Below are 24635 nucleotides of genomic sequence, written 5' to 3'. Positions count from 1 at the left end.
AATTTCTATCCATAGAGATTCTATGGTACAGTTGGGTTCATTTAAGATTTTTCCTAATTTTTTCCTAAATTCCTTTGCTTTCTTTTACATATACTGCCACTCCCTCACCATAATGACCTACTCTAATATTCCTATATATTGTGTCCCTTTGATTGTCATCCTTCCACTAAATTCCTTTGATGCCTGTTATATCAATATCCTTGTTTAATATCAGGAACCCAAGTTCACCCATCACACTATTTAGACTTCTAGCATTTGTATATAACCACTTACAAAATCTGGCAATATTTAGTGTAACTGGATGGTACTCTTTTTCATTTGACTGTTTCTCTTCAGTTCCTACCTATACTTTATCAAAGTTTATACTCTCTTCTTTAGTTGGAGATAGAGTATCTCTTTTCATAGGTACTGACTTACTCAGATCCCGGGGTGGGGGCTGCTTGACCCGCGCTCTGCCCCAGGCCCCACCCCCACTCCACCCCTTCCTCCAAGCCCCTACCCTGCCCCACCTCTTCCTCTCCCGCCTCTTCCTGTTCTTGCTCCTCCCCCTCCCTCCAGAGCCTCCTGCATGCTGCTGAACAGCTGAAGGCGGTGGGCGGGAGGCGCTGCGAGGGAGGGGAAGGATCAGCAGGCCACCGGCAGGTGGGAGGAACTGGGGTCAGGGGAGGATCCGATCCATGGAGCTGCCAGTTGGTGCTGAGCACCCACAATTTTTTTCCATGGGTGCTCCAGCCCTGGAGCACCCATAGAGTCGACACCTATGGCTCCTTTAATAAATTCTCCCCTAAGGGATGTGTCTGTCTGGACTGTGTGTTCCTCCACACCTGTCAGCTTTTCCCCAGCCCTTAGTTTAAAAACTCCTCTATGACCGTTTCAATTTTACATGCGGTTACACTGGGTTTTCAGAACCCAAAGCAGTGGTAACTTACCTGTTTCTCTCCAGGTGGTGTCAGGAATAAATCAATAAATGTTTAATACACGCAACCGTGCTCCTATCTAAATATGCTATTTATTCGATATTAATCAGACGCATACACAATAGGTTTAGGACATCCCAGATGTCGTTACTCACAGTCTGAGATGGGTTCAAGTGATCACCAGCCAGGCTTCCTGGGGCCCCTTTTCCATCCAGCTGCTGGGGAGTTTAGATGTCAGCTCCTTGCCTAAAGAAAAGCTCCCTTGGACTGCTCCAAGATATTGACTTTTACCCAGAGCCAGCTCTAGACCCCAGCGCGGCAAGCACGCGCGTGGGGCGGCCCTTTCCCGGGGGGGGCGGCAGGCTGGGCCGGCGGACCTGCCGCAGTCATGCCTGCGGGAGGTCCACCGGAGCCCCGGGACGACCGGACCTGCCGCAGGCATGACTGCGGAGGGGGCGCTCGTCCCGCAGCTCCAGTGGACCTCCCGCAGGCATGACTGCGGCAGCTCCAGCGGAGCCGCCGGACCTGCGAACCGTCCGCAGCCGCGGGAGGTCCAGCCGAGCCGCGGGACGAGCGCCCTCTCCGCAGTCATGCCCGCGGGAGGTCCGCTGCTCCCGCGGCTCCAGGGCACCTCCCGGGCATGACTGCTTGGGGCGGCCAAAAACGTAGAGCCGCCCCTGCTTTTACCACGGCAAGCAAACACACAACGACAAACAAAATGACAGCAAACTCAACCCCAGGGTCACATCGTCGCTCCTCCTTTACTTGGAAAACTCCCTCACATAATTCCCCTGCCTGCTGCTCCTCTTTGCAGTCTGGGCATGAGTTATAACTCTGTATATTCTAGATATGCATATAAATGTCCAATCCTTAATTTCTTGGTCTCAACAACTTTCAGTGGCAATGAGTTCCACAGTCCAATTACATACCATGTGGAAAAACGACACCTGCCCTTATTTTCCTGTTGTGACTCCCCTGCATATCATCAGTATAGGTAGCAACCACGTCCATTCACTACTTCTTTTCAGCATGCCAGCTAGCCTCCAGGTGTTTGATTTTATGGCACAGCACTTGATTCTCAAAAGCACGGAAAAAGCTATTTTCCCTTTTACTGCAAGAGTACTTAAAAGTGCCAGAAGATGGATTTCCAATAGCTGCCCTGAGAGCTCATGTGTCACTTTGTCAGATTGCATTGTGTCATTTGAAGCAGAACAAATGTCATGTTTTATCACAAAGATAAAGGGTCTCTCCTGGGTTAATCTTACAGGGCTAGATTTATCCATATGTTCTTCTTCCCAGCCTTCTCATTTCCCATTCCTTTGTGTCCCTCACACGGTGTAATCAGGTCTTTCTAACTCGCCCCAACACCATCCTTATTTTCTTTTAATTCTCAATAGGTCCCCTACCTTCTGTGATATTCTTTTTGAGTGCTTGAAGTCCAGCACTCTCTCTGCTGGGATTTGGTTGCTGTTCCATTGAAATCTGGGGCACACCAGGGTTCCCCCAAATCAGGCATCCTTCCTGCAACTCTGGGGAACCCCAGAACTCAAATGACTTGAAGAGAAATGCTGGGTAATCTGTGGTTGTGAGAGTCCAAGAAGGATTTCCCAACAGGGACTGGGAACGGTTGGGTCATTACACTAATTGAATCTATGTCCCTATGTTAAGTTCTCCTCACACCTTCTATAGGTCATCTCAATTATCACTTCAAAGGGTTTTTTTCTCCTGCTGATGATAGCTCATCTCAATTGATTGGACTCTTCCAGTTGGTATGCATATTTCCACCTTTTCATGTTCTCTGTATGTATAAATATCTCCTGTCTGTATGTTCCAGTCTATGCATCCGATGAAGTGGGCTGTAGCCCACGAAAGCTTATGCTGAAACAAATTTGTTAGTCTCTAAGGTGCCACAAGTACTCCTGTTCTTTTTACAGAGAGGAATGAAATTGTCCCAGAATATCTAATTTTTAAGAGAGGAGCTGAGGGTTAAGATAGTCTTGGTTTTTTACATAATGATTTGCCAGAAGCTGGGAATGGGTCACAGAAGACTGATCATTTGATGATTACCTGTTCTGTTCATTCCGTCTGGGGCACCTGGCATTGGCCACTGTTGGAAGACAGGATGCTGGGCTAGATGGACCTTTGGTCTGACCCAGGATGGTCGTTCTTATGCCCATTCCCTAGTTTATAAACTAGGTTTGTAAAGTTGGACAATAGCACCAATATGCTGCTGGGGAAACCTACTGAGCATGTAAGTTCAGTACATTTATCATCCCTTTTACCTGATGATAATTACCTGAACTCTGACCTGGATGAGCCTTCGGTAACTCTAGGGCTTGAGAAGGGAGACCATTTTCTGTGCTCATTTAATCTGTGCATGCCTACTCGTGCCCTTAACTTGTCTGCTGAGAATGCCACTAAGGGCGCTAGGGTGACCAGACAGCAAACTTGAAAAATCGGGACAGGAGGTGGGGGGTAATAGGAGCCTATATAAGAAAAAGACCCCAAAACCGGCACTAGCCCTATAAAATCAGGGCATTTGGTCACCCTAAAGGGTGCCTAGTGTGGAAGCAGGTTCTTCTACAATGTGAACCCAGTCACTAGTGATTTAACAGAGAGCGCCAACTCTTTTCACATATGGCACCACAAAGCCCTCAGAGGGTAACAGCCTTCAGTGACTGGTAACTTGGGCTGGATTTGAAGCAGTGTATTAAAGGTAAGGAAGGCTAGTCCAGCAGTTAGAATGGTAGATTAGGATGCAGGTTCAATTGCCCCAGCAAGAATGCATTAAGTGTGAAGCACTCCAACAGTGAACATAAACAGATGGTTGCACATCTCAAAATCCCATTAGCTAGACCTTGCAGCAGATAGACTGCAAATCTCCACTACTTCAGGTCTGTGGTGGGGGAGGGATAGCTCAGTGGTTTGAGCCTTGGCCTGCTAAACCCAGGGTTGTGAGTTCAATCCTTGAGGGGGCCATTTGGGGAACTAGGGTAAAAATCTGGGGATTGGTCCTGCTTTGAGCAGGGGTTGGACTAGATAACCTCCTGAGGTCCCTTCCAACCCTGATATTCTATGATTCTATGAAGGTGGCTATATGTCTCCAGCAGAAGACAGGAATCCCCCAGGTCCATATGACTGGTAAGACTCTGACAGAGAACTTTCCTGGGTATTTGCCATCTGTGTTACTCTGGGAAACAGGTGTTCTCCAGGAATCCACAGAGAGGAGTGGTTTTCAGGCCTTCAGCCTTGCAAGGGCAGCAGGGAGGTGGTGGGTGTGAGGTAATTGTGTGAAATCCTCCCCTCTTGGTGCAGCAGTTGTTGACCTGCTTTGGGCTACAATCCACAAATTGGCCAATAAAACACCCCACAACCCTTGATGGGTTTGAAGAGTTGTGGTATTTTGATCCTGGGATAATTTTTCAGTGAGTGTTCTTGGGCAAGTTTGGATGCTGGGGGCCTGCTGCTCTTGAAGGGGGAGAAAGGGACAGCTTCTGGCCTTAAACGCTGTGACTCTGCCAGGATGGGGCATGGGGCACCTGAACAGGGGTCAGCGGTGACATCCCCTACACACAGCAGTTGGGAAAGGCTGCTTCAGGGGGTTGTGAAGCTGGTTGTGCGATCCCTTGAAGCCTCAGCTCCACAGCTGAGCGCTATTCAAGCAGAGGAGAACATGAGGCTGATTACCTGCTGCTCTGGAATGGGGTGTGGGGAAAGGATGGGGCAGGGGCAGCCCAAATCACAGGGGACAGGGAGAGGGACAGCTCCCTCCCCTGCTGTCATAAACAGTTAGTTAAGGGTTAAGGTTTTTTTCTACCTGTAAAGGGTTAACAAGCAGTACCTGTAGACACCTGACCAGAGGACCAATGAGGGACAAGATATTTTCAAATCCCTGTGGAGGTAAGTTTTTTTTTTCCTGTTCTTTGTTTTTTTAGAGAGTCTCTCTTGGGAGTTGAGGGAGTCCAGACATCTTAATCAAGTCCTCCCAGGTTTCTGCAATAAATTCTTCTATTCAAGCTAGTGAGTATTAGCAAGGAACTAGTATTCTTATACTTTTATTTCTGTATTTGCAATTCTGTGTTTTGCTCTAGAATTTCTTTAATTCTGTACTGTTATTGCTTTTACTGAGAAAGAAAGGAGGGGGAATTCTCTCCAGAGATTGATAAGTTTAGACCCTGTGTATTGTTCCATCTTGGTTACAGAGACAGTTACTTTCTTTTTAGTCTTTAATAAATCTTTTCTGTAAAGGACTTGGTTGATCTTTCCTTGGGTGGATTCTCAGGGAAAGGGGAGGAGGGAAGCATCCCTCTGTAGTGGATCCCGGTATCTCTCCTAGGAAAAGGAAGGGGGGAGGAAGCAGGGGGGAATGGTTTATTTCTCCTGGGTGTAAGAACTCCATGGATTTGGGGATCTTGGGATCCCCAAAGATTTTGGGAAAGGACTGTGTCCCAATACACGTACATTATTGGGTGGTGGCAGCTTTTACCAGATCTAAACTAGGATTTTAGTTTAGGAAAGTCCATGCAGGTCCCCATCTTGTGAACCCAACAGCTCCAAGTGGGGGTGAGACCTATGACACCTGCTCATTCTCCTTCTGGGTCCTAGCGACTCTGGGGTTTAGGACCTCTCAGATGGTGGGTACACCTGATAGGGCTTCCTTCTCAGGACCAGCAGGTGGAGAAGTTGTGTCTTTAGAAAAAAATGTAAGCTGTACTCAGGGCACCAGGAATCTCTGAGCCTAATCATCATCATGACAGTGACTAACTCTGTGCTCCTGAGCCATTCACTTCTCTGCCTCAGTTTCTTCAGCTCGACTATGGCTATTATGGCTCTCTCAGGGCTGACGTGGGGGTGAGTCAGTTAATGTTTGTAAAGCACTTTGGATCGCTTTCTACTGTATCAGCTTTTTTGCATCAAAATGAGGAATGAACTCATGTCTGATACTGATTGCTGGCTAGCAGGATGAACACTCAGATATAAAAATATTTTAAAAAGAAACAAACCCTGGAACATATTGTACGATCTATTGATGTGGCTAAAAACAGTTACAATACTTGGCCTACTCCCTATCCTATTAATACGAACACAGAAGAATCAATACACTTGACATATTTTCCATTAGCATTGTAAGGTCAAAGCAATTGCGTATTTTTATGAATTCCTTGGCTTGGGACAGCAATGCAAAATGTCAAGTGGAGCTGGTAAGTTTTCACCGTATCAAAATTCTGACAATCGATGGTTAAAACCTAGGGTTGATTGAACATTTTCCATTGAGACCACCAGACTGCAAACCCTAAGCATTCAAAAAAACAAACCCAGCCCAAACCAAAACCCATAAGTTAAGCCTCTGGAACAGGGTAGCAGCTGCTGCTATACCAGCACCAAAGTTATGCTGTCCCATAAAACAAGGACAAAGGGAAATTAATGGCAGGTAAACACCAGGTAATTTTATGGCCTATTACAACTAGTTATGTGTGTTAAAATAGGAAGAAGGGGCCTGGCTCTCTCTTATGTCTCTCCAAGCCAGACTCACAAAGCAAAGTGGTACAAGTTTCTGCAGACTGTGTTCTAGCCAGGGCTTTGAAATACCCAAATAAAGAGTCTCTGCACAGAGCATGGGGTGAATTCTCAAGAGATTGTTGTAGCCGTATTCATGCAGTGAAAATATGGGGCCTTATTTCCCATTGCTTTGGTCCAGTTTTATGCAAATGTAACTCCGCTGCCTGTGATTCTCAAAAACGCAGACTTCAAGACCAGAAGGGACCATCATGATCAACTAGTCTGACCGCCTGTGCATTGCAGACCACAGAACCTCACCCACACACTCCTGTAATAGGCCCATAACCTCTGGCTGAGTTACTGAAGTCCTCAAATCTTGATTTAAAAAATTAAGTTACAGAGAATCTACCATTTACTCTAGTTCAAACCAGCAAATGCCCCATGCCCCATGCTGCAGAAGGAGGTGAAAAAAAACCAGGGTCTCTGCCAATCTGACCTGGGATAAATTCCTTCCCAGCCCCAAATATTTTGATCAGTTAGACCCCGAGCATGTGGGCAAGACCCACCAGACAGACCCCAGGGAAATAATTTTCTATAGTAACTCAGAGTCCCCTCCACAAACTTATCAAGCTCAGTCTTAAAACATGTTAGGATTTTTGCCCTCACTACTCTCCTAAGAAGGCTGTTCCAGAACTTCACTCCTGTGACGGTTCAAAACCTTCATCTAATTTGAAGCATAAACTTACTGATGGCCAGTTTATATCCCATTTATTCTTGTGCCAACATTAGCCCTTAACTTAAATAACTCCTCTCCCTCCCTGGTGTGTATCACTCGCCTCCATTTATAGAGAGCAATCATATCTCCCCTCAACTTTCATTTTGTTAGGCTAAACAACTCAAGCTCCTTAAGTCTCCTTTCATAAGGTAGGTTCTCGATTCCTCTGATCATCTTAGTAGACCTTCTCTACACCTATTCCAGTCTGAATTCATCTTTCTTAAACATGGGAGACCAGAATACAATTTGATGTATTCAGTAGCTAATGATTAGACCCTTAAGCAGGGGCGGCTCTAGGAATTCCGCCGCCCCAAGCAGGGCGGCGCGTCGTGCAGTGCGCTCTGGCGGTCGCCGGTCCTGCAGCTCCGGGGGACCTCTTGCAGACGTGCCTGCGGAGGGTCCGCTGGTCCCGCGGCTCTGGTGGACCTCCCGCAGGCACGCCTGCGGATGCGCCACCGGAGCTGCGGGACCAGCGGACCCTCTGCAGTCATGCCTGCGGGAGGTCTGCCGGAGCCGCCTGCCGCCCTCCCGGCAAAATGCCACCCCAAGCGCGCGTTTGGCGCGCTGGGGTCTGGAGCCGGCCCTGCCCTTAAGGAAAGGACAAACAGGAGAAGAAAACTTTTTCTATTATAAGAAACAGTCATAAACAGTACAAAGTTCTATTTAAGTGCTGCTTAGTAATATGTAGTACTGTTTTCCCTTCATGGAAGGTTTGTCTGTCCTCTTCTTCCACAGCCACTGTCCCTAGTCCTGGGCATGGGGCATAACTGAGTCTTTACAGCAGTTTGTTTTCTTGGAAACTACTGAACTAGAAATAACTGGCCTGATTTTCCTCTGGTACTCCAAAGCAAATTGCAAGTAACTTCCTTGAGTCAATAGTTGCACCAATGTAAAGCTGTTAGAATGAAGAATCAATATCTGTGTCTAAAGAATGCAAAGCCACTGGGGCTGATTTTGTGTAAGAGGATGGATGATGGTTTTTAACGTGGTGGAAAAACAAAGGACAGGGTGGCATTAGCACTGAGGAGGGGTGGTCTTCTAGCTAACATGGTGGGCTAGGGTTCAGGAGGTATGTGTTTAATTCCTGAGTCTGGCCCAGACTTTGCCCCTTTGGGGGCAGGTTACTTTCTCTCTCTCTGACTCAGTTCCTCATCTGGGAAATGAAGATAATACTTCCTTTGTCTGCCTTATCTATTTACATCTTGATATTAACACCAAAAGATTTCTGATTTCGAATATTCCTCGGGGAATCACATATGAACACACAGCAGCCTTCTGATTCCTGTATGGTTCTAACATGGGAAAGAAACATGTGTCGTTCAGAAACTGATCTTGATTTGTGCTGCTGATGGAAACTGACATTCTCCTTCAGTGACAAGTATGAACTGTTCTGGCAAACTGGACCCCCTGGTATGGTGACTTAGGGAAATCCTTAGGCTGGTCTACAGACAAGGCTTGTCTGTCATTTGATCATTCCCTCAACCCTGTAGTTTGTGCTGGCTTTTGTATTCTGAATATGCTAAGAATCTAGAAACATGTCGTGTTTGTGATGCCAGATTTTGTTTCTTGTATCAAAGCTTTGAATCAATCCAATACTGCAGACTTTTTAGAAAACAAACCAAGAAAAACCAAGAAAAACCAGACATCTTTGGTGCCCAGGGTGGAACATACTATTTCCACAACAGGTTTTCTAATTTCAGGTCCTTAAACACTAAGGAGATGAGTAACTGGATTGCAAATGACTCATGTGTAACCCCACCAAGAAAGGTAGCTTTTAAGTTTACATTTGTTGCTTTTTATTTGAAAAGTATTTAAGCACTAAGCAGAAAGATACTGAACGTAAACTTAAAACCCACCCTCCAAACCTTGATCTGGTTTCCTGATTTGTGGTTTTAAAAAAATCTCTTATGTTTGCCCCTTAGCAACCTCTCCTGAGTCTAGTGAACTTAAAGTCTGTTATGGATGAATTGATTGGAAAACCTTTACATAAAAGAATTTGCACCTGCTCTAAGGTGATGTAATGTGATGCAGAGAATGACCTCCATGGGAGCTATTGAAAGTGAGGTCTCTTATCTATCTACACATAAACTTAGAGGTCTAATTCTAGGCGCCTACTTTTTTTTTAAATTGTGGTCCTACCTTCTACCCATTACTCATTTAATAGTTAGGAAGGTGCATTATTTGACACTCCTTTTTTCCTTCTTAGAGGAAAAGTCTGAGTCTTCATGAATTACAGCTACTGACCTTTTCAATGCTCCCATAGGTGGACTCTGCTTTTCCAGAACTTTGACTGCAGATACATCCTTTGTGGATTTGTACTCAACTAGCAGCATCTGGAAGAGCCCGGGAGTGCTTTATCTACACAGATGAGTTTTCACTTTCTAGTAACCACTCTAGTGACTCCTCAGACATGAAGCTTTCCAAAAGCTTCTTTCTCAAAGATGGCAAAGAGCCAGGAATCCCTGACCTGCAGTGAAATGCTCCAAGATCTATAACATGCACAGCTAAGAATGACTATGGTACACAATGACTATGGCCAATTATGGTAGTTTCATATGTTACATCAAATTCAGAGAGGGGTGAATAAATGAATGAATGAAGAAATCCCCACAAAATTGTTTTATCTCCTGGCCAGCTTGGGAAGACTCCAAGTCTATTTCAGGGATGCAGGTTGATCTCGTATTTGGGAAGTTCAGAGGAATGGTTTCCACAGGGATGCTCTGGAAGCATACCAGTCACTTTCTTTACTGATTACCAAGTGCTGTAAAAAGTGTATTTCTCTATTTGATAAGTCAGATTTACAGTGTGGGTAAGTGCCTCCCTCTTCTCTACAAGAGAATTAAGTATTTTTCAGAATTTCTGGTTTACAGCAAGATTAGCATCTCCTACACACTCTGGATGCAATTTAGTCCTGAGCAGAGGGCTGGTAAAAAGCTAATTCACCAGTCAAACCCAGTAAGGCCCTATTTTCAAGGCAGAAATGGTTCACCATCCTTATGTTGATCCCTCACAAAGAAAACTGAACCCTCTGTGACCTGAAGGTTCACTTGAATGCAGCTGGCTGAAGGGATGTTCACTAGCAGCACATCAAAATGCCACCCATGCTGTGAAAAGCTTGGAAGCAGCATGTGGATGAATGTATTGGACTCACACCATGATCTGTGAAATTTAGCGAGGTTATACAGGTAAATGTAGGCCTTCTGTGGCAACTGATAGTACAGTGACCAGATGTCCAGTTTTCTGTGGCGCTAAGGCAGGCTAGTCCCTGCTTGTCCTGGGGCACTGCGCTGAGCCCTGGAATTGGCCAGAAGGTCGGGCTTTTTGGCAGGGGGCCACAGGGCTCCGCATGGTGCCCCTGCCCTGAGCACCAGCTCCGCACTCCCATTGGCCGGTTCCCAGCCAATGGGAGCTGGGGTGAGGGCGGAGCCTGTGGGCCAAAGCAGTGCGCATGGAGCCTTCTGCCCCCGCCCCCGCTTACTAGCCCTGGACCTGCTGGCCCTTGTGGCGTGTGCGCAATGCAGTGTCAGGACAGGCAGGCAGCCTGCCTTAGCCCCCCCGCTGTGCCACTGACTGGATAAGCCCACACCCCAACCCCGAGCCCAACCCCCCAGGCCCAGCCATGAGCCCCCCCCCAAACCCAGAGCCTCTTCCCGCATTCCAAACCCCTCTTCCCTGGACCCACCCCCAGAGCCGTCCCCCCAGCCCAGAGCCCTCACACCCCCCTGCACCTCAACCCCTGCCCCAGCCCTGAGCCTCCCCCCAGCCAGGAGCCCCCTCCTGCAGCCCAAAGCCCTCACCCCCCTCACACCCCTCTGCACCAGCCCTGAGCCCCCCCAAACCTGAAGCCCCGTTCTGCATCCCAAAGCCCTCATCCCCGGCCCCACCCCAGAGCCTGCACCCCCAGCCCAGAGCCCTTACCCCCTCCCACACCCCAAGCCACTGCCCCAGCCCTGTGAAAGTGAGTGAGGGTGGGGAAGAGCGAGCCACTGAGAAATCTAAGAAAAATGGGTCCTTCAGCCTCGGAGATTGAAGTCTCTGGGAATGGAAGATTGGTAAGGAAACTGCCTTGAACAAAGACTGTAGCTTGTTAAGTTAGGTCTTAGTCTCTAGAAAGCATATTTTACCTTTATTTGTTTCTAACCCTTTCTAACTTTATTCCATCTACCTGGTATCACTTAACCTATGTTCTGTTTTCACCATAATGCAAATCAGTGCTGTACTTGGAGAGGAGGGTGTATTTATCACTGTTACTAAGCTGTGATGTGCTTTTGCTTCTTTAAGGGAGCAAACTAACCCAATCATCTCATATATACATATATACATACATACATACATACATACTTTTTTTAAAAAAAAAGTTTCGAGTCCAGGAGTCTGTCCAAACAGCCCCCTTTCTGGTAGAAATTTTCCATTTTCACAAATTGGCTTTTTTGGGACAAAATATCAGAAAATTCCCAGCCAGTTCTAGAACTGAGCACGGGGCTGGGTTCCCGCCAGCCAGCGTTCAGGCTAACCATTGGTGGTCTTGTGATCCTCTCTCCATTGTCTTGCTGTTGTCCAGCCAGAGCAGCTGCCACACGGCCCCTGCTTGCAGTTTGCTCTTCCTGTTCCCCGCTGCTGCCTGCACCCTGCATCGCTGCTTGGCTGGCGCCTTCTCTTGTGCCACCTGCTATTGGTGCTGGTTCACCCGAGGTAACTTTTCCAGCTCACCCTTGGAGGGAGAGGAAGGCAGGCAAAGAATCTGCTGCTCTGCAGACTCATCAGGTTATTACACTGTGGATGAGTCACCACTCGACATGGAGCCACAAACCATGGCATTGGAGAGGGACACTGGACCTTGGGGGATTCAGATGGGCATTGAGTGCCCAGCAAGGCGCTGTGGGTACTAGGAGATCTGGACTCAAATCCCTACTTCAGTTTCCTCACCATTCCCACTCTTTCCTCCAGGCAGAGCTGCAGTTCGCCAGAGGGCCAGAGCTTCTCATGTTGCAAGATAGGCTCCAGCCCCCGCCAAACTCACCTGACTCCACCTGGCAACACTGTGGAGCACAAAGGCCTGTGCAGTCTCAATTGAGGTCTGCAACTAGTAGTAACCCAGATAGTCGCAGCGCTGCTTCTGGGTAGTGGAAGGACATTAACTCTTTCAGTGCTTTCCAGCACAACCAGGCAGAAATCAAGCATGTTTCCAGTATCACAAACCCCCCAAATCATGAGCCAATCACCCCCTCCCCTGCAAAAAAAAATCACAAGACCGGCTTAAAAATCTTGAGATTTTAAATAATAATAATAAATTGTAGGTTCTTATTTGCCTGTGGTTTTTAAGTTGTTAGGTTACAGTTGGGTTATATTTTTTGAGCTTTTCTCTGCAACCGCAAAGACTTAAAATGTCTTTTCTTTTTAAATTAATGCAAAGTTTCTCATGTAATCACTTGTGTCCATCCCCTGGGGCTTTAGGAAAAACATCAAATACTGAGAGACTCATAATGAAATCCCAAGAATCGGCAGGCTGCTTCCATTTCTAAAAATCCATCTCAGCCCACATAAACAGTGACTGAATGTTACTGATGTAATGAGGAATATTTACAGCGTTATTAGCATCTGACTGTCTTGTCTTGCTCATCTGAAATGGATTTAATTTTAAATGCACTCATCCATAGCTCTGTGTGTATGTATAAAAAAGTTACATTATCTGTCACAGATGTGTTGGAGTGACATCCAACATAACAATCAGCTGGGAAAAATATTTGTTATGAAAAATTGTTGCTGTTGTTTTTTTGACAAGACAATTTTACTTTTCCATTTAAAAACTTTTTACAAGAGAACTTCCATATGTATGACATTTAGCATTTTTACAGAGCATTTTTGAAACCCCCGTTTCAAGGTGAAGTAGATCAAGGTATTTTAGTGCATGGTTGCATGGTCAGTTAATGTATGACACACGTGTTAACTGTTCATCTAAACAAGCTCTAAGATTGATGGTGTTAGTCTCATACTACATGAGTTTTTTGTGATTCCTGATTGGTTCATTGTATCCATAACGGAGGACAGGAGCATGCTGAAGTCATGTGACCACTGATATTCTCATGGAGCGGATTGTTCTGTTTGTTCAATTACAGAAGTATGGGCAGGTTTAGAAGGATTAGAGAACTATTTGGGGACACTACCTTTTATTAGGCAAATCCATGCTCCATTGTGTGATGTAGTTGTTACTATCCATAGCCCATATGCAGCTGTCATATGCCAAAGTCCCTTCAGGAGCTGGTGAGCACATACACACCCATCTACGCACTGGTCCAGCAACACATCAATGAACGGGAACTACTTACTCCATTTGTGGGTGGGCCAACAAAAACTGAATCTGAAAATAACTGGTTTGGATATGGAAGCAACAGGATTTTTCTAGATTTTATGTCATTAAGGAGCTGTACATGGATCTCACACACTTAATAAAAGGATTGTATTCAAGTACGTATTTCTTTAAAACATGTATGAACTTATCATGAGTACTTTCAAGAAAATATTACTTGCATTTGCTAAATGTTTCCTTGTAAGAGCTGCAGGCATTTTTCTAATCAGAGACTAAGCAAAACAGACAATTTTACTGAGGTTTGAAACTGTCCATGCACACTAAAGAGAAAACTTGGTTAACAGATATGGAAAGATTTACTCTTGCTGATTCAAGTTTTCACAGACACCTCAGGAAAAATCACAGTTTGTTTGTAATCAAAATACCCTGATTAAATTAAGACACTTAAATAGTAGTTCTGTGGCATGCTTGCATTCATTTTTAGTATTGCAACAGAGCGATGAAATACCGTGCATACTGATCATCCTCTATCAAGCCTTCTTAAAATACACCCTAATATATCAAAGGAGATACACTGAAAGATAACAAATAAACCATCTAATCCAGGGACATCTTTGATGTACTTCACAGGTATTTTTTTGTAAATCATTTTAGCACAGATCTCCAAATACTATTATTGTACAAGCAGCCTGTCCTCAAAAAGGTTGGAAAGCTTGAAGTAACAACATATAATTCCATACAGCATGTAAAAACTGCAGATTCACTGTAAAAGGCATGATAACTGCAAAGATCGGTAAATACAAAAGAGATCTTTATGATTCCCCTAGTCTGACTTCCTGCACAACACAGGGCATAGCATTTCATCCAGTAACTCCTGCAGTGGGTAGAATTATTTTTTCTTAATATGAGAGCCAGGGCTCTCAGATCCATGCAGCTTCCTGCTGGGATCCCAGACTCCCAGGGCTTTTCACCTCCAACGGGAAGCTCCACACCTGGAGATCAGTAAGCTGCCATGCTTCCGGTGGGGAACTCAGCTGGGCTCACTGCTGGGAGCAGGGAGCACTGCTGGGCTCCCTGTGGGGTTCCGAGGGAGCCCAGGGGCAGCCCAATCTGGGAGCCTGGATGGTAGCCCAGCTTGGAGCAGAGACCCAGCAGCATCCCACAGCAGCTCGGCTGGGAAGCTGGGAGCTGGACTTTCTTGTCAATGTCAGGACTCCAATGGTGCCCTTAAATGAACAATACACCCAACACCTGGTGTAGGTAACGCAGTGTCTACCCTGACACTGCACTGCCCTAACTACACCGACATAAGCCCTACGCCTCTTGTGGCTGTAGTGTGTACACTGTCATAACTAGCTCAAGGTAAGCTGCCTTGCGTCTACCTAACTTGACAGTGTAGACCAAGTCTTTGATGCGCTGAGTGAATGTAATGCTTATGAACAGAATGAACATTGTCCATAGTGTAGGCAAGCCCTCACCGATTCCTAGCTGCACAGCTCTGCTACTCACCTGTCCTCACCTGCTACTCCAGTCCAGCAGATTCTCAGTTATACCTGATCTGGGCTGGTTTTGCATGAGAGACTATATTAATAATTTAGGGCCAAATTCTTCCTTCCAGCCATACTGCTGATGAACATGGCTTTATTCCTCACGCAGTCCTCGTTAAACCAATGTGAGCAAGGGTGGCACAGGATCTGGCCCCTATATAGCACTGCCATTTTGCTCAGAATTGTATAATTTATAAAGGCAGACATTTGCCCTGCCCCATGAGACTTACAGTTGGTGTCTATGGGAACTGAGAGTCCCTACTGAAGCAGGATCAAAACCTAAGTCATGCAGACAATGCGGATCAATAGATGTGCTATATACTGTAGACTGAAGGATGAAACTTGAATCAGTCCAGACTTTTTTCCCACCATACATCCTCTGATCAGTGGATTATCATTTAAAGGCTTAGATTATGAGCTCCTGAGAGCAGGGATGGCCCTTAAGAGTTTGGAAATCTAGCACATCTCAGGTGCTATCAGAAATAAATAATAACAAAGAGTAAAAATATGTAGATGAAGTATATTGGAAGGGGGATTTGAATAAATTGAGGCAAGTTGCTTGGAAACTGAGAGAGCCACAAGCATAGAACAGCCTTGCAGAAGGCACGTAGGTGACTGTAGAAGGCTACAAAAGTGATACAGGTTGAACCTCTCTACTCCAGCACCCTTGGGACCTGACTGGTGCCGAACCAGAGAATTTGCCAACCCACGGGAGGTCAATACAGTATCGTAGCGAGTGGTTCTCTTTATTTTTATCTCGATGAGCCAAATAAACGAAACACGTACCGATGTGCCCCCTTTTCCAATTTCTGCAACAATTCCACCGTTTGCTGTATCGACACTGACACATGCTTATGCCTAGCAGCATTACCAACACTGCCACGGCTTGCCGGGCTCTTAGAAGACCTATTTAGGGGTAAATTAGAGCTAAATAGCTGCACAGAACACAGAGAGCCAGGACTGGCGGCTGTAAACAAACTTTGCCGGACCGCAGGAAACTTGGCCCCACCCACGATAAGCGGAAATCCAAGTAACTAAAATCATGCCGGGCCACGGATGTTGCTGGACCACAGAGTGTTTCAACATGCTATTCAGAATGAAAGGAGCAGAGCCAGATTTAGGGGAAATGGTGCCCTGGGCGAACTTGTATTTTGAAGCCCCCGGGCCACTTGGGTGTGGTGTCCCCCCTTGCCCCGGCTTCTGTGGGCTCCCCACCCACCTTTCATGACTATCCTTTGCATCCCACTCCTGTGCCCATGTGGGGAAAGTGACCTGGATGCACGGAGCGGCTGGCATGGCTGCTCGCTTCGACCCCACCAGATACTACTCCGCCATGCCCCCTAAGGGGATGTGGGGGTGGGGGAGGGGCGAGGAACATCAGGGCTCCCCGCATCCAGGTGGGCTGCGTAAGGGGAGGACGGGGGAGCAGCAGGTCCTGAGGCTTGTCTCACAGCACAGCCCAGAGAGGGAAAGCGACCTGGAGGCATCAGTGCTTGGTATTGCTCCTCACTCCCCCTACTCACAGCCCTCTAGGGAGGCATGGAGAAACACTGGGAGGATGGAGTCATAAGAACATAAGAACGGCCGTACCGGGTCAGACCAAAGGTCCATCTAGCCCAGTATCTGTCTACCGACAGTGGCCAATACCAGGTGCCCCAGAGGGAGTGAACCTAACAGGCAATGATCAAGTGATCTCTCTCCTGCCATCCATCTCCATCCTCTGACAAACAGAGGCTAAGGACACCATTCTTACCCACAGAAGTCTGTGCATCACCGCTCATGACCCTCCCATGTTCCTCTGCCAGGAGGACACAGGGAGAAATCTCCCCTCCCCCAACCACGTGGCACTCCCCAGGGAGCAGTTTCTGACTCTACACCAGCAGCGTGCACTGCTGCATGGCGCCACTTGACCATGGTGCCCTGGTAGGGTGACCAGATGTCCCGATTTTATAGGGACAGTCCCAATATTGGAGGTTTTTTCTTATATAGAAGCCTATTACCCCCCCTCCCCCCGTCCCAATTATTCACACTTGCTGTCTGGTCACCCTATGCCCTGGGCGGTCGGCCGGGTGGCCCACTGCTAAGGCCAGTCCTGGGAAGGTGCATAAGCAGAGAAAGAGAGAGGGAAAAGGAAGAGGAAGAAATGAGAATGGAGATGCAAAGTATCTCTCTAATATCCTGAGACTGACATGGATACACCAACACAACATACAACAATGGAGCTGCAGGCCGGATCAGAGCTGAACAGAGCTTTTAAGGTTAGGATGACGTGCAAACGATGAAAGGAAGCTAGTAAAGGGATAGGATGAGGGGAGTGACATAGCTGCTGTTTAGCTATTAAGGAGACAGGCACTTTATAAATTCCCTCTCTTTGTCCTCATACCTATGTGGCCTCTATTGCTGTAACATCTGAGCATCTCCATGGATGATGAAGGGTCAGAGCAGAGGGAGAGAGAGATGATTTTAGAAGCAGCATTTTGAATGCAGTGAGATGAGATGTTGGAGACCAGAAAGGTGGTGGTAGAAGCAATGTAGGTAAGAGGTGATCAAGATGTTCATGAGGGTTTCAGCATTAGGGCTGGAGAGGAAAGGATGGACTCTGGAGACTTTGAGGAGGGAAAAAGCGACAGGATCTGGCAAGTATTTGGGTATGGTAGTGGAATGACAGAGGGGGCTCAGATCTGATAATCTGTGTGACAGGGAGGATGGTGACAACAGAGGGATTCAGATGTGATTCTGAGGTAACTGTAGCTGAACCTTAGAGGGTCCAATAAGGTTTCTATTTAAAGTTTAAACTGATGTCCTGTCCAATCACAATTTGACACACAGTTGTTATGTTTGAACTCCAGCTTCCGGAGGTGAAAAACAAATGCTTTAACTCAGTGTAACAGAACAAAAACAATACAATAAAAACATGCAGAGCACTTTTCATTTAAAGAGCACAATGCACTTTGTAAGCATTAACTAAGGGCTGGTCTACACTATGGGGGGAATCGATCTAAGATATGCAACTTCAGCTACGTGAATAACGTAGCTGAAGTCGAAGTATCTTATATCGAATTACCTACCGTCCTCACGGTGCGGGATCAACGTCCGCGGCTCCCCATGTCGACTCCGCTACCGCCGTTCGGGTTAGTGGAGTTCCGGAGTCGACAGAAGCTCATTCAGGGATCGATATATCGCGTCTAGATGAGACGCGATATATCGATCCCCGAGAAATCGATTGCTACCCGCCGATATGGCGGGTAGTGAAGACGTAGCCTAAGCCTCATAGCAACGTTGCCATATGGACAAATATCATTTTAACCTTTCTACAAATGGGGAAACTGAAGCACTGAGAGGTTATCTAACCTGAGTAAAGCCATGTAAGAAATCAATGGCAGAGCCAGAAATAGAAGTCCTGGGTGGGAAATGGTTTTCTTGTCTTGCAAAACTTTTGGGGATTTCAAGTTTGCATTGGGATGGGACAGAGACCATTCAAAGTTTTTTTGTGAAAAATAAGAGGGAGGGAGAGACATGAGAACAGTCAGTGTCCCAATGGCTAGAGAGTTCACATGGGATGGGGGAGGCTCAGATTCAAATCTCTGCTTTGCTTCCCCCCCATTTCCCAAGTGAGTGCCCAAACCACCAACCTACTGGCTATTCTAGGATCAGCCTGGGTCAATCTCTGTTGTATTGATCTCAACAGTTGAAACAGTTAAAGATGTTTTAAACTCTTTCCCTGTCCAACATTGAAACAGCACTACAAAAGTTTTGAGTTCTTTCTACTGAGACCTGGGTTTATTCAGTTATTGGCAAACACCCAAAAGCACTCACTCTGATCTTGGAAGTTAATTCATTAAAACACATAAAAAAACCAAGAAATCAAAACAAGCACAAAGCAGTCAAACTGAAATTGAGTAATTATGTAAAACAAACAATCAAAACCTATTATAGAATTATAGAAGATTAGGGTTGGAAGAGACCTTGGAAGGTCATCTAGTCCAACCTCCTGCTCAAAGCAGGACCAACCCCAACTAAATCATCCCAGCCAGGGCTTTGTCAGTCCAGGTCTTAAAAACCTCTAAGGAAGGAGATTCCACCACCTCCCTAGGTAACCCATTCCAGTGCTTCACCACCCTCCTAGTGAAATAGTTTTTCTTAATATCCAATATAGTCTCTCTTCTCTTGAAGGCAAAATATCAAAGTCTCTTCTTTTACCAACTACCTTTCTTTGAGGAAAAGAAAAGGGTTATTTTACTCTCAGTCCTGATTTATGAGAATGAGATCCACTTCTCCTGTTTTTAACAGACAGACACAAGGTGGAGAAGAAACAGGGTAGAAAAGGTGGGGTGAAGATACGGCTTTTGTCAATGTGCTTTCATTACATGGTGACTGCCCAGTCACAAATGGATGCTTTAGGCTGGCAGGTTGACCACAAAGTCTGTTGCTCTGGACTCTGACTCACATGCTAGCCATCATGCAATGGGGGGAGGGATAGCTCAGTGGTTTGAGCATTGGTCTCCTAAACCCAGGATCATGAGTTTAATCCTTGAGGGGGCCACTTAGGGATCTGGGGCAAAATCAGTACTTGGTCCTGCTAGTGAAGGCAGGGGGCTGGACCTGATGACCTTACAGTTCTAGGAGATAGGATATCTCCATTTTATATATACATATTTTTTATTCATATCATCTGGCTGGTTCTTTTCTCCTCAGACAGGGCAGGGCTGCATGGGCCATCACATCCTGCTGTGCTGAGAGGTAGGATAAGAAGAACAATTGGGCAGAAAGTAAAACCAAAAATGAAGGGAGACAGAATAGGATCTTACATGCCACTGACTGGAACCTTCCCAATGCGGACAATCAGGTATCCCTGCTGAAGGGCTGAGGACTGGATGTCATGATGATATTTAATGACTTTCATGACTCACAGGTAAAGGACAAAGTTCATTAAACAAGAGCAAGGCCTGATGACCTTCCTTTCTAAAAGAAAATCCTTCAGTCTGCTTTGCTTCTTCTGTCTTGGGGAAGCCAGTGAGAATTTTTCCAAGTCGCCTTTTAAAGTCCAAAATGGGGCGGGAAGTAGATAGCATAGTTCAGTGGTCCCCGACCTTTTCCGTCAGGCGGGCACCAGACGACGAGCATCAGCCGAAATGTCGCCGACAAGCAGCAACATCAATAGGCGTCGCCGCTGACAAGCAGCAGCATCCAGAGGTGTCGCCACCGAAAATTGGCAGCATTTCGGGGGCAACGCCTCTGGATGACACTGCTTGTCAGCGGCATTTCGGCAGATGCTTGTCTGCCGGCCAGTACGCGGGCGCACTTAGACGCCCTAGTGGGCGCCATGGCGCCCGCGGGCACCGCGTTGGGGACCCCTGGCAAAGTTAATCTCATCATTTCATTCGCCAGTTAAACCCTCTCCCATAAGGCCAAACTTCACATAGGTAGCTTTGTTCCCACATTTTTTTAAATTTATTACGTTCAACCTCAACACGGTCCTTGAGCCTTACCCGTAGGCCTTTTTATTTGGACTATTTCAGACTCTGTCTGGTTCTCTTATGCCGGTGTTTAACATTAATTATTGAAAAAAAACTTGACCTACTTTTCATAGTTAGTTCCCAAGCAAGCAAATAGGATAGGCCCAGTTAGTACAGCTCTGCTGTTGGTACTGTTCTACAATAAATAATTAAATATTGAGGGTGCTGGAGAGAAGCTAACTGTACAGACCGTTGTTTCTGGCACTTCCCTGAACTATAGAAAACCCAGGTTCAAGTCTCTGCTCTGAATTAAGCAGGGCAGGGACTTGAATCTGTATCTTCTACAGCCCAGCTGAGTCCTAACCAAGTGGCAATTATGGGGGCTCATTTTCTGCTTTTGACAAGAACTCCCAGCCTTAACCTAAGAAAACTTTCTCAATGATAGTTTTTGCCATAATTGGTGCATTCCTGTTGTTTACCAGTATATATATATGATATACTGGGGCACAATCCAGACTAGTGAGGGGCTGTACCACTCCTGACCTGTAACCTGGGGTGCCTTACAATGCTTTGCTGTAGTTTCCACAAACAAGCCGCACCTTGAGTGTGTGTGTGTGTAACTGCAGCCTGCCCGCTACACCCTGGCTCTCACGAGCATTAGTTATATCGCGGGGTGACCTAAATACGCCCCCACTCCTATACTGCCCAGCCCTCTCCTGGATAGCACAAATATGTTGTCTGTTATTTCTTTAGTGAATAATATGCCATTTTGTTATCTTAAATAGTTATCCAGACACTTCATCTTAAACCCAGTGGATTACATAGAATAGTAAAACAAGTTTATTAACTACACAGAGAGAGATTTTAAGTGAGTAAAAGTAATGAGGCCTAAAACTCTGAAATGGTTATAAGAAAAATGAAGATAAAATGCTTATTGGTATCTTCTTAAGAAACTATGTCAAGTATCAGAGGGGTAGCCGTACACGTCTGTTAGTCTATAAGGTGCCACAGGACTCTTTGCTGCTTTTAAGAAACTATTTTAGTTTCAAAGCTGTCACGGAGTCCCTGGGCGATGCTCTGGAGCTGCTCCCCACAAAGCCAGTCAGGACTTTGGGGAGCCTCCTATCCCTTGGAGCAGACTTTTTTCAGGGCAAGAAGCTCACACGTCTTCACCTCCTGGTTCTCTCCTTGGAGCATTCAGCATCCTCTGCCCCTCCATGCACTTCCCACAGTGAGCCCGCCCCAGCGGGGTCCTGGGGAAGCCACCGGGTCCTGCACCCCCACTTTGCAGTCAGACGTGACTCTCAGCCAGCCAGTAAAACAGAGGTTTATTCGATGACAGGAACACGGTCTAAAACAGAGCTTGTAGGTATCGCAAACCGGACCCCTCGGCCGGGTCCATTCTGGGGGGCAGTGAGCCAGACCCCAACGTCTGCACTTCACTCCTCATCCCCAGCCAGCTCCAGACTGAAAAACCCCCTCCAGCCCCTCCTCCTCTGCTCAGTTCCTGTCCCGGGCCAGGAGTTCACCTGATCTTTGTCTCCAACACTTTTAGCATTCCCTTGCAGGGGGGGAAGGGCTTGGCCATTAGTTGCTAGGCAAAAGAGGGTCGGCCAGGAACTGAGTCCCCCCCCACAGTATTCAGAGGGAACATTAAGAACAGCCCCACTTCTTCACAAAAGCAAACTTTCTCATCACATGCTCCTGCAGGTTACTGACCAAAATTTCAGGTCAGGACCCCTCCCCCAGCATCCAACTGCTCTTTTCTTTTGCCTTCTAAGTGTGGAGAATGAGGTGGGCAGGGGGAGAGAGAGGCATGTCTTGGGGTATCTGCCCTTCTTTTTATAGTCCTTTCCCAGCTTTGAGAAGCGCTTCCAACTGGGAGCAAGGTGATACACAGCCTGGTGAAGAAAGGAAACTCCATGCCGTTTCTTTGCTAAGATGTCGATTTTTTGTCCCTGCCCCCTTTCCTGCCAAAGAATGGACCCTTAGCAGGTAATAGTCCATTAGCCTTGTTGACACCTGGCTGAGGTGTCTTAGTAACTTTGAGCAGGGGACTAGATGACCTCCTGAGGTCCCTTCCAACCCTGATATTCTATGATTCTATGACATGTATTAGGGGTTGGAATTCTTCTCCTGAACATTATGGTGATGTTTAATTTAAAACAGGGAGAGCATGTAATGCAATATAGTTACTTTTAACCTTCTATAATCTATAAAATACTTCTTAACTAGAGATCTCTGACACAGATGCAAACTTTCCTTTAGTTTAGTTAGTGTTCGGATCTGGGGTTCTGTCTAATTCTAGTATAGAGAGAGAGGGTCCAGTTTAAAAGTTTGGATCCAGATGTGGACTCTCTCAAATAGACCCATGGGTTTGGTTGGACCTGTGACAATGTTATTCAATTTTGGGTGTGATTTTTATCTCTACCTTCCATAGTTATTTACACCTGTGCCAAATGCTAGGTCTTAGTTACTTACACCCAGTGTCAAATGCTATTAAAGCACAATGGTAGCACATGACACCCATTTACATAGGTGAGAAAGAACCAGTTCTGTTTCTAGTCCTGGTTGCAACCAGGAGTAGCAGAGATGCCAGAAAATAAGAAATAATAATTTCAAAAAGTTAACTAAGCATTTTTAAGCATTAAGATCAAGCTGGTTCATACCATTACTCAGTCTTATTGCTTATCTTAAAGTTCTTTATTTTGGTACCTTCAACAATAAAAGTTTCATCATGCATCTCACTGCTTATGTAATGGCATTTAGAACCTAGTTTGGAAATGCAGACACATTCAAATACTCTATTTAGGCACTGAGATCAGTCCTCACGCATGGAAATGCCCATTTAATAAGCCTTTGTGGTGACCTAGTATCCAGATGTTGAAGCCAGATGTCCAGCTGAGGTGACAATGTTTGAAAATTAGATCCACCACATGTATTTAATCTTCTATGTTTTGGCCATTTACCTGTCTGTCAGACCTAGGAATTAACACCATGTTTGCCACTCTGGTGCCAAGAATCCTTCAGATTTCATTTTACCTTTTTTGAACAAATCCTCGTTTACTGACTGAACTAGTCTATTGCACTTCAGATCCAGGTACACGTAATTAGAAACATCTACTTAACTGCCTTAGAGAGCAAGGACATGTGGTTCTGCAAAAAGGACAAAGAGGAGTAAATCTAAATCAGCATATGTAATTGTAACCTTGAGCAAGATGGAATTCGCATTCCTAATTTCTTAATGTCCTATCTTTAGCTTGATGTGAATTTGTCATGCTGGGTTGATATTGATATAGATAATGAAGTAAAAATGAAAATTGATTATTTATGCAGAAGCCAGAGAAGTTGCATCTTTGAAGGGAAGGTTGCAATTAATAGTGACAACTTGCTTAATTTACTTGAATATGTTGATATAATTATAATCATTCATCAAGTTCTGGGAGAAAAAAACCTGATACTCTTTAGAAGACATTGGTTTTGATCAGAGGTGACAATATTCATTACTTCTACTCATATAAAGCACTTCACTGGTTCTAAATGCCAGACCAAAAATGTTGTTATTCTTTTTTCACTCAGAACAAATTAGGAGGAGTGCTGCAAAGCCAACATAATTATATCTTGGATCTTTCAGACAACCTACATCTATATACCCATGTTGCTTATAAAGCTTCTTTGAAATTGCTGGGGGGAAATAGACAACTTTTCAACTTTCATTTGCAGAGAAATCCCATAACATAATCCATTCACCAACTATTCAAAATTAAATATGGCTAGAGAACAAATATCTTATCTCATGAAATTTACTAGAATGCTCTTTCCCATTGTACAAGTAAAAAAAACCATGTATATTATGATACTGAGTTCTACCAGTTTCTTCCCCACACTGTTTTTTCCCCAGGAGGTGTTGGAAGGGAATATTTCCCTTGAAACGCATACATATACCTTTCAGCTACTAAATTCACCCAGTCCCAGATCCTCAAAGCACATAACTCGTATTGATTTCAATGGGAGTTAGGTCCTAGTGCCTAAATTGAACTTGTAACTTCAACTTCTACTTTTGCAGTCACAAAAGTCTGAAGAATAGATACACTGAAGAGTTTTACTGACTACTGTAGTGCCTCAGATGACAGA

The sequence above is a fragment of the Mauremys mutica genome, chromosome 2, assembly GCF_020497125.1.
Source record: "Mauremys mutica isolate MM-2020 ecotype Southern chromosome 2, ASM2049712v1, whole genome shotgun sequence".
Taxonomy (NCBI): Eukaryota; Metazoa; Chordata; order Testudines; family Geoemydidae; genus Mauremys; species Mauremys mutica.
Note: the sequence above shows the minus strand (reverse complement) of the source record.